This window comes from Lithobates pipiens, unplaced genomic scaffold (genome assembly GCF_037356315.1).
Source record: "Lithobates pipiens isolate NorthernLeopardFrog02 unplaced genomic scaffold, aLitPip1_a1.2 Scaffold_8, whole genome shotgun sequence".
NCBI classification, from domain to species: Eukaryota; Metazoa; Chordata; class Amphibia; order Anura; family Ranidae; genus Lithobates; species Lithobates pipiens.
Genome location: NW_027507903.1, coordinates 416866004 through 416879817, shown reverse-complemented (window position 1 = coordinate 416879817; position 13814 = coordinate 416866004). Strand labels below are relative to the sequence as shown.

Here is a 13814-nt window from a genome sequence, read left to right as displayed (position 1 = left end):
GACTGCTTTCCACTTTTACTGAATGTGTCAATTAAAGGCAAACTGGAGTATATTTTCAGTCAGTGCCAATATTGTGTCATTATAGTAAGGTTTACTAAAGTCATTTTTAATGTGACGTTTCTATTTATTGAATTTTTTTACAGATCTGTCTATTTCTTTTCTTGTGACCATGCTGTCAATGCTTAATTTTTTTAATGCACAACTGTTGACATAAGGTCCCAGTGTCACAAAGAGTTCATTCCTTAACCAGTTCCCAGACTGCTAAACCACAGCTGGCCAAACAGATTCCAATCTGATAATAAACTTGCCTTTAAGCCTGGTATGCATCAGAAGTTTTTATTTATTTAAAAAAAAACCTGAAAGATCACTTTACCAAAACAAGCGAGGTTGGTGTGATGATCTCCCCTCCCCCCAGCCAGAACACATTGATCAGCGCTCGCAGCCATTGAGCAAGCTGTGCGCGCTGGTCGAATGTTGGACTTCCAGCATATTCCTTCGACAAAAGTTAGCTTCTGTCAGAAACACAGTTGTACAGGCAGACCGAATGTCGACCGGTTCCTGTTGCCAGTACCGACAGATATTTGGCCTGTGTGTAGCCATCCTTAAATTGACTATACAGTGCGAGAGCTTACCCAATATAGAAGAATTTGAATGGGTTGTTTGGGTAGACCCATTTGCTAGATTGTATGGATTACATACAATTAGACAGTAAAGCTGCCCATTCATGGATTAAAATAATTTCCATATATATATGGCTGTTCCTGTTCATGAGAAGTCGATCTATTTATTGACTTCTTGTGAACTGACTTTTTGGTAAATTGTTGCTTGATCAGTGCATGCAGCAAATAGACTGTAGAGCTGATTAGTGTATTATGACAGTGGGGGAGTCCAGCTGTCAGAATACAACGATACAGCAGGGAGGATTCTCGCATCCCCATCGAATGTGTGGATGAGGGAATCGTGTAACTTTTTTTTGTTTAACCCACTGACTGAACAAAAAATATAACTGACGTATGGCCTCTACCTGCTGTAATATCAGGGTCAATGCTGCAGCCATGATCTTGGTATTGCTTTTTGTAAAGCAGGTGATGGGCTTTCTGGTAAAAGTGATCCGAGCGGCTCTACACCCGCCCAATCACTCTTATGCCGTGTACACACGGTCGGAGAATCCGTCGGAATGCGTCTTTTCGGACCGTGTCGTCGGATAATCTGACTTTGTGTGGTATGCATCGGACTGATTCTGTCCGAATCTCCATCGGACCCAATTTTCCAACATGTTGGAAATATTTCCCGACCAACTGGGCCGATCGGACCTAATCTGATCATGTGTAGAGCATTTTGATCGGACCAAGTGCCACGCATGCTCAGATCAAATTCCTACATCAAAGCTATTGGCTACTAGCCTGAACGTAGTCCCATCGTAACGAAATTACGTCATCACGTTCTGAATGATCGGATTTTTCGACAACTTAGTCTGACCGCGTGTATGCAACAGTTTCGGACAAGATCCGATCGACAAAATCCGACGGACAAAATCCGACGGATTTGGTTGTCGAAATCTCCGACCGTGTGTACAGGGGCTTACAGCAGTTGAATAGCCCCCCCCCCCCCCCTTGCAGTGTCAGCTGGGCACTCCAGTCCAACTGGAGAGCCCGGAACCAATGCAGAAGCACTTCCATTGTCCCCCCCCCCGTGACATCAGATATCAGAAGTGACGAGGATTTGGTTACTTCCAGTTTCAATTTGATTGCTTACAAGCTGTTACTGGTTTGTGATGCAGCCAATCTAACTGATCTTGGTTTGATCAGCTGCGATAGAGGCCAGAGGAGTGTTGTGACCCCAGGTCTCTCTATAAAGAGAACCTTTCATGGCCCATGCTAGCACAAGGGATGTTGTTTATTCCTTATGGCAGCAATAAAGTTCAAGCACAAAAAATAAAATAAAATAATAATAATAAATAAAAAGTAGAGAGCATCCCCATCCCCATGCATATGTAAATTGTGATCGTACTAGACATGAGAGGTATCACCACAAATAGTGGGAACAGGAACAATAATTCTACCACCATACCCCCTGTGTAACTATAAAGTGGTAACCGGTAAAGGCTTTTAAAGCATCACCTATGGATAAATTAATGTACTGAAATTTGTCATAATGTCACGGGTGTGCACAATTTTAGAGTGTGGCATTACAGGTATCTATTTACTAAAATCTTAAAAATATTGGTAACATTATATTGTGTGTTGTGTGCACTAAAATTCATTAACTATTTTTTCTTAAAAGTTTGCATTTGATATACTGCTGCAAATTGCAACACCCACCATTTTTTTCTCCATGGTCTTTGCTTTCCGAAAACATATATTGTTTGGGAGTCTAGCAAAAAATGCAGATTTTTAGATGCATGTGAGAAATATCAGAATTGGCCCAGGAGGCAAGTGATTAAGTAAGGCCTAATGAACAGGGAAATTTATATTCTTCGTCTTGTAGCATAACATTTCTGATGCTTTACTGTGTACGGGGAGCAGCGGTGCTGCATACAGCCGCCCATACAAGTGAATTGTTGTACATGGCTGGCTGCTTGTAAATGCTGATGGCTTCCACATTGGTGTTTACCTGTGCATGAGTATATGACATATTTCCCTGTGCACAAAAGTGTCCATTCACCTGTATGGGTGGCTGTATACAGAAAAGCCACTGCTTCCCCATTGGTTATACTAAATTCTATTTCCTCCCAGGCTACTCCATAGGGACCTGTAATTTAAAGGGATCAAAACAGAGCAGCAGTGTATGCTATTGGCCCATGTGCACTAGTCTGTTTTGCAAAACCAGAAAATTCTGCGTTCAAGCTCCTGCATATGAGCAGTGTTTTAAGCTGTAAATGTGTACATGTTTGTGCTAATTTTTACATGTGTACAGGGACTCTATTGCCTGTTGCTTCTGCTAAGGGGCCATCATGTATAGTGTATCAAGGGGCTCCAAAACTTATAAACAAAGGACCAGTTTTACTGACCTTTACACTTTGGGAGGGCCAGACTGTGGCCATTGGTAGTAAAAAAAAGGTCTCAACATTTGTAGGAAAAAATAATGCCCCATCATTTGTTTTAGTGGGTGTAATTGTGCCTCATCTTTGGTGTCAGTGGGAGGAATTATGCCCCATCATTCATGTCATTGGGTACCATTGCTGGTGTCATTGGAAGGAATTATTCCCATCATTGGTGTCATTAGGAGGAATTATGCCCCTTCATTGGTGTCAGTGGGGGGAATTATGCCCCATTGGAGGTATCAGTGGATGAAATAGTGCCCACGAGCTTCATAAAAGCAAGAAAAGGGCCGCATCTGCTGGGCCACAGTTTGGAGACCACTGGTGTATATCAACAATGTGTAGCCAGCCCCACCATTGCCACTGATTACACATTATTGATGTTTACATCTTGCCCTGAATGGGTCATAAATGATGCGTCTCCTCCTGAATGAGTCATTCCACAGTGCCTTCGCAGAATGGCCCCACCTTTCAGGATCAGCTGAGGTCATTTTTAGAATGTGCTGCATTCATATGACTTATGCCGGCCATACACGGTTCGAATTTTGAAAGAATTTTCTTTCAAAAATCGTATCCAAGAATTTTCGTATGAATTTCGCACCATTAGTGCGGAAATCAAATTTGAGGAATCGGACATGTTGGAAATTTTGGGAAAAACAAACGATATTCTAATCAATGATAGGAGAATCTTGCAAGAAATGTAATAAGAAAATAAAATTTACAGAGAGAAAAGAAGATTCTCGGTCACGAAAATTATTTTGTGTAGCAACATGAGGTAAAAAAGGGAAGGCTTGGTCGGCCGAATTTCGAAAATCAATGGTGGCATCATTGGATCACAAAAAAAAAAAAACTTTCTCATTTTGAAAAGAAAATTTGTTCCAAATTCGACCATGTATGACCTGCATTATTCAGAATAGGCCTAGGTCATTCTGTGTATGTGATCCCCTGCATGAATGGCTACCGTAATTCAGGAGGAGATGTAATCAATAGTGTGTAATCAGCAGTAGTAACGGCTACGCATTGTTGACATTTACCCTGAACAGCGAGGGCAGCCAATAGGGTCCATGTATGCTCAATGCACTTAAATATTACTACAAGCATATGAACAACTTTTTCCAGTGTAAAAAAACAATACGCCTGTATGCATGTGCAATTTTTGGTGTGTTTGTGGGGTAGCCATTCAACGAACCTGTAGCTTTACCCAGCATTAGCCACTGCACAGATACATTTTAAGCCTGCAAAACAAACATGTAGTTGCAAATATCAAAATTATAGTTCCAGCTACAAAAATTGTACATGTATATTGCATACCATCACTTGATTATAATAAAATGTAAAGAATAGGTTGGTAATAGAGATGCTTATCTGCAATTGCTCTCTGAAGCACCAATGACAGTCAATCTGTGCTGCCAGTGAATGGTGATTTGTGATCTGTCCCTCTTATTGCAATGTGAAAGACCCGTCATTCAAGATTTTCCAGGAAGAGGGGAAATCTCCCTGTGAAAGTAGCGCCTCCAACTGCTAGAAGTGCTCTTTATTGCCCTTTCACAGAGCAGAAATGGTTTGAGAATCGCAAGCTTAGGAACACTGTTTGCTTTCATCGAGCCATCTACAGCTAGACGTAACCATAAAAATGAACCCTCAGATTATACTTGTCTTTTTGGAAGTAGGTTGTCTCTGGAAACAAAGAATGTTGCCAAGCATGATAAATATATGTGGGAAGACACATATTTACTAAAGGCAGTTGCACTCTGCAAGTGCAGTTGCTTCAGAGCTTAGTAAATAAGCAGAAACTCTGCTGACTTCCATCATCCAATTGTGTGCAGGCTAAAATGTTTTTTTTTTTTTCTTTCTGGCACGTGATTGGGCATTCTTTGCAAAGTGAAGTTTTACCACATTTACTAAGCTCTGGCACAACTGCTAAGTCTAATTGCCTTTAGTAAATCAACCCCTTAGACTCCTTGGCTCTACAATGTGCAGTTATTCACAAGTTTGTTTTCTCGTCACCTAGCGGAGATCCCCCCTCCCCTCCTCCACAATCCAATAGCTCAGGACCTTTCGATTACCGCGATTTTGTACAGGTCAAAAGGTCACCAATGTAAAAAGCAGAAAACGCCTGTAATCTGCCAAAAAAGAAGCTCCTGTACTTTTTTGAGCTTTAACCAGTAGAGACCCGCGCTATAGCCAAATGACGGCTACAGCGCGGACCTCCTTTGCCGGGACTACGTCTATTGACGTTGTCCCGTCCACGAGCGGCCTGCGTGCCCCCTGAGGGGCGCGCGTGGTGCGCTCTGTGATCGGCGAGTCTATGAGACTCGCCTGATCATGGATCCCGACCCCTTACCACGTGATCAGCTGTCAGCCAATGACAGCTGATCATATGATACAACGGAGCCGGTAATCGGCTATTATTCCTCCTCGTGCTGACAGCGCGAGGAGAAAAAAAAGAGCCGATCACCGGCGGCCGTGATCGGGACATCAGTCCCGATCACGGCCAGCCCTGCCAGTGCCCACCTGCCCCCTGCCAGTGCCACCTCATTAAAAAATAAGTGCCCCCCCGTCAGTGCCCATAGTGCCACCCAGCAGTGCCCACAGTGCCACCCAGCAGTGCCCACAGTGCCACATATCCGTGCCCATAAGTGTCATCTACCAGTGCCCATCAGTGCCGCCCATCAGTGCCCAGCAGTGCCACCTATCAGTGCCACCTATCAGTGCCCATCAGTCCCATCTATCAGTGGTACCTATCAGTGCCGCCTTATCTGTGCCCATCAGTACTGCCTTATCTGTACCTATCGGTGCCACCTTATCTGTGCCTATTAGTGCCACCTTAACTATGCCTATCAGTGCCCACCAGTGCAGCCTATCAGTGCCCACCAATGCAGCCTATCAGTGCCCACCAGTGCAGCCTATCAGTGCCGCCTCATCAGCGCACTTCAATGAAGGAGAAAAATGACCTGTTTGCAAAACTTTATAACAAACTATTAAACATGATTTATTTTTATTTTTTTGCATCTTTTTTTGTTTGTTTAGCAAAAAATAAAACTCCCAGCTGTAATTAAATACCACCAAAAGAAAGCTCTATTTGTGGGAAAAAAATGCTAAAAATTTCATTTGGGTACAGTGTTGTATGGCCGCGCAATTGTCATTCAAAGTGCATCAGCGCTGAAAGCTGAAAATTGGTCTGGGCAGGAGGGGGGTTTAAGTGCCCAGTAAGCAAGTGGTTAAGCCCCATACACACGATGAGATTTTCTGCAGACTTTTGTCTTCAGGTTTACCAAAACCATGTAGTGCAAGGACCTGCCTGATTGCATACACATTGAAACTTTTAAGGTTTGACCTCATATTATATGGTTTTGGTAAATCTGAAGACAAAAAGCTGCAGAAAATGGAATAGTGTGTATGAGGTCTATGGTGTTTTGCTTCAGATGACAAAATGCTCAGATGTCAACAGCGGCCATTGAAATGAATGGGATTTATCTTTTTGGGCGTTTTTACAGCAGAGGCTTACAGCAGAAAAAAGCCCCAAAACACCTAGGTGTGAACAGAGCCTTAAAGATATCTCAGTATTTTTATGCAAGCACCAGCAGCTAGACTAGTCTAGCCAGTCTGTATAGACAAGTGGTATAAGTGATCCACCTGCCAAGGGGATTACTGTACATTGCAGTGACAGCAGACTTGAGTATCTATTAACTGACAAGATCAGCATTTGCTGCAGAGCGAAAAAAAAATATTTGCTGCAATTTTAACATTTTCCTATCTGGAATTACAACTGAAATTTTCCATGTCCTTGAAACTGTATCTGAAAACCATGTGTGACCTTGACTGCATTTCTAATATTGTCACATCCTGTTTAATTCATTTAAAGCACTCAGTATTTTATCACTCAGGTGCATGCTGCAATTACACACGCTGACGTGCTCAGTGGTTTCTACAGAGCTAATCCTGACCTTAACACAGGATGTGTGTAATAATCATGCTCTGCTGAAAATAGTATCTCCAGTTACTGGTGCTTACCTGGATACCTGTGCACGCACAATGGCTCTCTTCCTCACCCGTCTCCTAGCAACCCATCCTTATCCACAGTTCCAAGGACCGGCTTTCAGGAGATTCCATACAAACTCTGGAGCAATTCCCATTTCTCTGGTAGGGTCAGATAGCTAAACACAATAACTGAGGCAGCTGCAGGCCGTATAGCACAACCCCTCCTCCCTCCCTCTCCCCCCCCCCCCCCCCCCCTCCATGATCCTGCCTGTCTCTTCCAGCCTGAGAGAGATCATTTATCGCCCATGGGAAACACACATCATCTGTCTATTGCCTCTGCTTTTAGGGAAGAATATGTGACCATCTCTAAGTATCAGTGACAGATAAACAGAAATAAAGTGGCACATTATGGGTATAATAGAAATTGTGTATGAATGGGGATGGCTTCGGAATACATGCACACAGATGGACTGGTTAATGACTGCTTTATAGTACTGAAGAACTTTGTCAATTTAAATGAAGACGTGTTTGCACACAGCTGTCAGCAGACAGAACAGTACTGTCAAGTTAAAGTGTAAAGAAAGACGGTCATACACTGATCGAAATTCAGCTGTTCTAGCAGTAGCCAGTCGGATTTTGATCAGTGCGTGGGCTCACACAAGTAGATTGTTTAATTAACTTCTATTGAAGGGACATGTCAAATTTTTATCATTCAGAAAATTGGCTGCACCCTCTCATTAGTTTAATCTGAAAGCAGCGGCGGGTATTCTTAAATCTACCTCGCTTGGGTAGATGGAAGAGTCTGTTCATTTTTTTTTCCATTAGCCTATCTGGAAAAAAAAAAAAAAAAGTATATAATATATATTAACCACTACAATACAGGGCACTTTCGCCCCCTTCCTTCCCAGCCCAATTTTCTGCTTTCATCGCTCTGGCAAATTCAATGACAATTGCACGGTATATGTACATTGGCCGGATGGGAAGTAGTTAAAGTGGTTGTAAACCTCAGATATGAAATATGAACAAAGCATATTCCTCTACAGTGTCTCCATTCAGAGCAGTAAGTGTCATATCTGTCTGCTGCCTCCTTCCTCTGCTATCTGCATGAAACACTTCTCACAAGATAACCTGACACCAAGAGAAAAAAGGTGATGAAGGAAGCACCGGCACACCGACAGTCTCAGCTCTGTTCCTGTGTGCTGTGTGAAGGGGGAGTCTCTTTCCTCCATTCGGCTCTCAATGCTCTCCTGACTGAGCTCTGCAGAGTGTAACTTCAGCTCCCTGTCCCTCTTTTTATTTGACAGCTCAGACAAGCTTTATAAATTCTGGTCATTGAATCAATCTAGAGAAGAGATGACTGCAGATAAACAGATACAACTTATGTGGGTGGCTTTGTTTCATCCCTGTTTATCACCAGGCCAGTCACTTCACTGGGTATATGTAAGGTTTACAACCACTATACTTCTCTCACTGTCCAAATTGTTGTTGTGTAGTGATATAGGGGGTCAGCAGGAGGAACCACTGAGCGCAGCGGGGAAATTGAGTTCAACATTACCTGAAGAAGTGTTGGGTTCTGAAGAAACAGAGCCATAGTCATAACTATATGGGTTATATAGGCCACCTTTAGGTGATGGACACTGGCACACCCTACACAGGAATTTTACTCCCTATATAACCCCTCCCCTTACCCGGAGTACCTCAATTTTTTTCCAAGGGAGTGGAATCTCAGATAAAAAGGGGCCCCAGTCCTTGAAGGTTTTGCAACAAAGTCCTCCATGAGGGGTGAAGATTGGGTCTGTTTGGTTTAACACAGAACTCTGCAGCAGGATAAGGTAAGTGGAGATTCCTACGGAATTTTTAAGTTCTTATGGGTTTTCTCCTTTAAATAACCGTTGTCATGACTAAAGTCAAACTGGGGGCTGTCAAGAGCACGTACCTGTTCCATGCTTTTTCAGATCTCGCTCTGTGTCAGCAGAAGCAGCAGGCTTCCTCCAGTCCCAAGCCTCTGGTCCGTAGTTTCATACAGGGGGTAACGCGGCTTAATGCACCGGTTAGGTCACCCTTGAAACCTTGGGACCTGAATTTAGTTTTGTTGGCTTTACAAAAACAGCCTTTTGAGACGATACGGCAGAATCCCTTGATCCCTTTGTCAAGGTAGTTCGTTTTTCTGGTTGCCATATCTTCTGCAAGAAGGGTATCAGAGTTGGCTGCTCTTTCTTGTAAAGAGCCATATTTAATTATTCACAAGGATAAGGTGGTATTGCGTCCTCATCCTAGCTTTCTGCCTAAGGTGCTGCCAGGTTTTCATCTAAACCAGGATATTGTTCTACCTTCATTTTTTCCAGAACCCTGTTCCACGGAAGAAAAATCGATACATGCTCCTGATGTAGTGAGACTGCTCAGATTCGAAAATGGATGTTTTGTTTGTGTTGCCCGAAGGACAGGCAGCATCAAAATCTACTGTTTCTAAGTGGATTCTGCAAGTAATTGTTCAAGTTTACGTTTTGAAGAAGAAGGTTCCACCTTTTTAAATCAAAGTGCACTGCACCAGGGCTTCGTGGGCAGTGCATCACCAAGCCTCCATGGCTCAAATCTGCAAGGCCGCAACTTGGTTTTCAGTCCATATATTCACCAGATCAGGTGGATGTAAAAAGACAGGAGCGTATCGCCGTTGGGCGAAGTGTGCTGCACTAGCAGTATAGGTCCTCAGGTCTGACGGCACCCTATTTTGGTTGTGTCTCCCTCCCCTCAGATAGCATTGCTCTGGGACATCCCATATAGGTTTGACTATGGCTCTGTGTCCCGTGATGTACGATAAAGAAAATAGGATTTTTATAACAGCTTACCTGTAAAATCATTTTCTTGGAGTACATCATGGGACACAGGGTTCCCTCCTCACTTTCTGGTATACACGTGTATTGCTTTGCTACAAAAACTGAAGTACTCCCGGTATGGGGAGGGGTTATATAGGGAGTAAACTTCCTGTCTAGGGTGTGCCAGTGCCCATCATCTAAAGGTGGCCTATATAACCCATATAGTTATGACTATGGCTCTGTGTCCTGTGATCAACTCCGAGAAAAGTATTTTACAGGTAAGCTGTTATAAAAATCCTATTTTTTCCAAATCATTATTTAACCGCTTGCCAACCACCTCACACCGATACATGTCGGCAGAAGGGCTCGTACAGGCAAACTAACGTACCTGTACATGTCCCTTTAAGAGGCGGTCAGCGCACACACGCATGGCAAGTTCCGTGAGCCGGGTTGCGGGTCCCGCGGACTTGATCGCCGCAGGGATACCTGTGATGACCTCACGGGGAGGAAGAACGGGGAGATGCTGATGTAAACAAGCATCTTCCTGTTCTGCCTAGTGACAATGTCACTGATCTCTGCTCCTTGTGATCGGGAGCAGAGATCAGTGACGTGTCACGCGTAGCCACGCCCCCCAACAGTTAGAAACACTCCCCAGGACATACTTAACCCATACACTGCCCCCTAGTGGTTAACCCCTTCACTGCCAGTTTCATTTACACAGGAATCAGTTCATTTGTATAGCACTGATTGCTGTATAAAAGACAATGGTCCCAAAAATTTGTCAAAAATGTCCGATGTGTCCGTCATAATGTCACAGTCACGATACAAATTGCTGATCACCACCATTACTAGTAAAAAAAAACTATCCCCTATTTTGTAAACGCTATGACTTTTATGCAAACCAATCAATAAATGCTTATTGGGATTTTTTTTACCAAAAATATGTAGAAGAATACGTATCAGCCTAAACTGTGGAAAAAAAAGTTTTTTTTATATATTTTTGGGGGATATTTATTATAGCAAAATGTAAAAAATAATGTGTTTTTTTTTTCAAAATTGTCGCTCTTTTCTTGTTTATAGTACAAAAAATAAAAACCGCAGAGGTCATCAAATACCACCAAAAGAAAGCTCTATTTGTGGCTGTCACCAGAACTAGTGTTACCAATGGAGGATTTCCCCTCTATTCCTGTTCTGGTGAAAGTGTATTTACTACAGAAATGCCCCAACCCCCATATGCTTATCTTAACAACAATCTTTTGAACACCCTTTCTCCCTTGCAGTTGGCACTAAAATTGTATGTGTCAGTGACCCATGGGGGAAGTGACATCACTTTCACAATCATACGACAGTGCCCAGGCCTAGAGATTTGCTTTTAGACATGAGGCACCACCACAGGGGGTGGGACATGCTCCCTCACACCTACAAATACCAGGCATTCAGCTGCTGGTGAGCAAGGAGGTGTGAGGGAGCAAAGGGAACTGGGCTAATGTGACAGTGCCTCTTTAAAACAGAACTACGCTGCATCTGAGCACAATAAACCAAAAACTCTATTTAATTCATTTTTAATATTTAAAGCAAGCACACCAATCCATCCATGTCTCCGAGGTTTATTTTGCTAAGAAATCACTTCAGAAACATCCCATCCCCCCCCCCCCCCCCCCACAGCATTTCTTGCCATTGCCATCTTGAGTAAGGGCAGATGGTTCATGTAGCATTTACTTCCTAGAATTCATCTACCCTTAGCTCAGGCGTGCATGCAGGCAGGAGATTGTGCTTAGCTGAGAAAACTCCTCCTTCCCTCCTGAAGACTCCTGGGGTGTATGACATCATTTGCCCAGGCCTGTAAACCAGGAAGAAACTGAAGAAATGTTTTTTTTTAAGTTTTGAACTTCTTGCCGACCAGCCGCCGCAGGTTGGCTCGGCTGTGTGAATTGCCATAGGTGTATGTCGGGTTAGTACACGGCTTTCTGTGAGCGCATGTCGATTGACCAGCGGGGCAACAAATCAGCGGGTGTAGTAGACTCGATGTCCACTGGCTGCCCACGATCGTACCCTGAAGAGAAAGAATGGGGATCTGCTAAAGTAAACGGGGCAGATCTCCGTTCTGTCAGGGGATGACACAGAGATCCTGTCTTTCTGCTATGCAGGAAGATGGATCTGTGTGTTGTCCCAGGCAGCCCATTTCCCATACAGTTAGTAAACACACCCAGGGAACACATTTTACCCGTTGATCGCCCCTGATGTTAACCCCTTCCCTGACAGTGCCATTAGTAAAATGTCAGTTCATATTTTTAGCACTGATCACTGTAATAATATCACTGGTTCCCAAAAAAGTGTAAAAAATTGTCAGTTCGTTGTCCGATCTGTCCGCCGCAAAGTCGCAGTCCCGCTAAAAACTGCAGATCATCGCCATTATTAATTAAAAATATATATTTTATAAAAAAATGCCATAAATCTATCCCCTATTTTGTACACGCTATAACTTTGGCACAAACCAATCAATTTACGCTTATTAGTAAAAAAAATGCAGAATCCGAATATGATGAAGAAATTCGATTTTTTCAATTTTTTTTTATTGGGTATGTTTTATAGCAGAAAATAAAAACCACAAAAGTGATCAAATATAACCAAAAGAAAGCTCTATTTGTGGGGAAAAAATGGACATCAATTTTATTTGGGTACAGCGTTGCACGACCGCGCAATTGTCAGCTAAAGTGACACAGTGCCATATCGCAAAAAATGGCCTGGCCATTAAGGGGGTAAATCCTTCTGGGGCTGAAGTGGTTAAACAAGAAAATCTGATTTACTTGCTTATTCATTTACTAATGATAGCAGCATAAGGATTTAAAAAAAATAGTCAATGCCGATTGAGAGCGTGAAGTTGCGATTTAACGTAGAACTACACCCTCCTAGCCTTTACAGCCAAGAAAGCAGCCATCTAAGCCTTTGTTTGATATACAGTTGCCATGGTGATGCACATATGAACAGTTATGATACCAGCCATTTGATAGCTTGACAATTTGGTTGAGAGGAAAAGAAATTGTGACAGTTATCATCCACGGCATGTCTTGAATGTAACAGTTTTGAAAAACAGTTAAATCAGTGGATTTAGTTCCACTTTAATCCTGGATACATTCCATATGAAGTCTAAATGTAATAGCCACTGTGTAAAAGCCTGTCCCCTGCAGTAATTCATTTTCGCCACAAGATGTCTTCAGTCTTCCGGGTCTGAATAATGACAACCCAGAAAACTAAGGACATACTGTGAGTGCGGGTGTCATGGACCCACCACCTGAGGGTGTATCACTACAGCACCCTGCATTCACAGTTAAATGATATCAATGTACTAGTGCTCCCAGACCACCCATGTGGTCCAAAGAGGAAGAGGACTCCACTTCACATTACCAGCTTAAAGACTTTTGAAAAAAAAGAAGAAGGCCCTTATGGAGGAGGGGAGCCCTGAGTTGGGTTTTTAAGAAAAAACAAGCTCACCTCCTGTTCACTCCCTCACTAGTACCAATGTCTCGCCTGGTCTTTTTTGGAGCTTGAGATCTTCGGTCTTTTTGATTGGCTATAGGGGGAAAGATTCATGTGCATGCACATGGGAGTTCATTAATTCCAGCAACGAGGTATGCCGAGAATATACATTGATCTGTACATGTACAGCTCAGTCTACTTTCCAATAAAGATGGTGAACAGACAGGTACAGGAGTTGGACAAAATTATGGAAATAAGTATGGTAAAATAACAAAACCGTTACCTAATATGGTGTTGGACCATCTTTGGCATCCAAGATGGCCTATATTTCCCCTAGAATTGAGAAATATAAGTCTTGGATGGTGGAAAATGTAATCTGAATCCACTCTAAGGTCCAGTTTACACCACATGCAGTCCAGTGCATCACAAAATGCATGGAAAGTAGGTTTTATGGTTTTCAATGGCAAAGTTCACATCGCTGCTTGCAGTTCCAATGGGTTCAA

At 42.9% G+C, this 13814-nt stretch overlaps 1 protein-coding gene across 2 annotated transcripts in view; it reads right to left on the bottom strand.

The window, feature by feature from the left end:
• RELL2 (RELT like 2) overlaps positions 1 to 13814 on the bottom strand; it is a 134940-nt gene that overhangs the window by 108987 nt on the left and 12139 nt on the right. Inside the window, exon 1 of one of the 2 annotated variants that reach the window (XM_077474232.1) lies at positions 7055 to 7228. The exons of the other annotated variant lie outside the window; for it this stretch is intronic. The gene's annotated coding sequence lies outside the window, so the exon portion shown is untranslated. Of the gene's footprint in view, positions 1 to 7054; positions 7229 to 13814 lie in introns of those variants that run through there. 2 annotated transcript variants of the gene reach the window in all.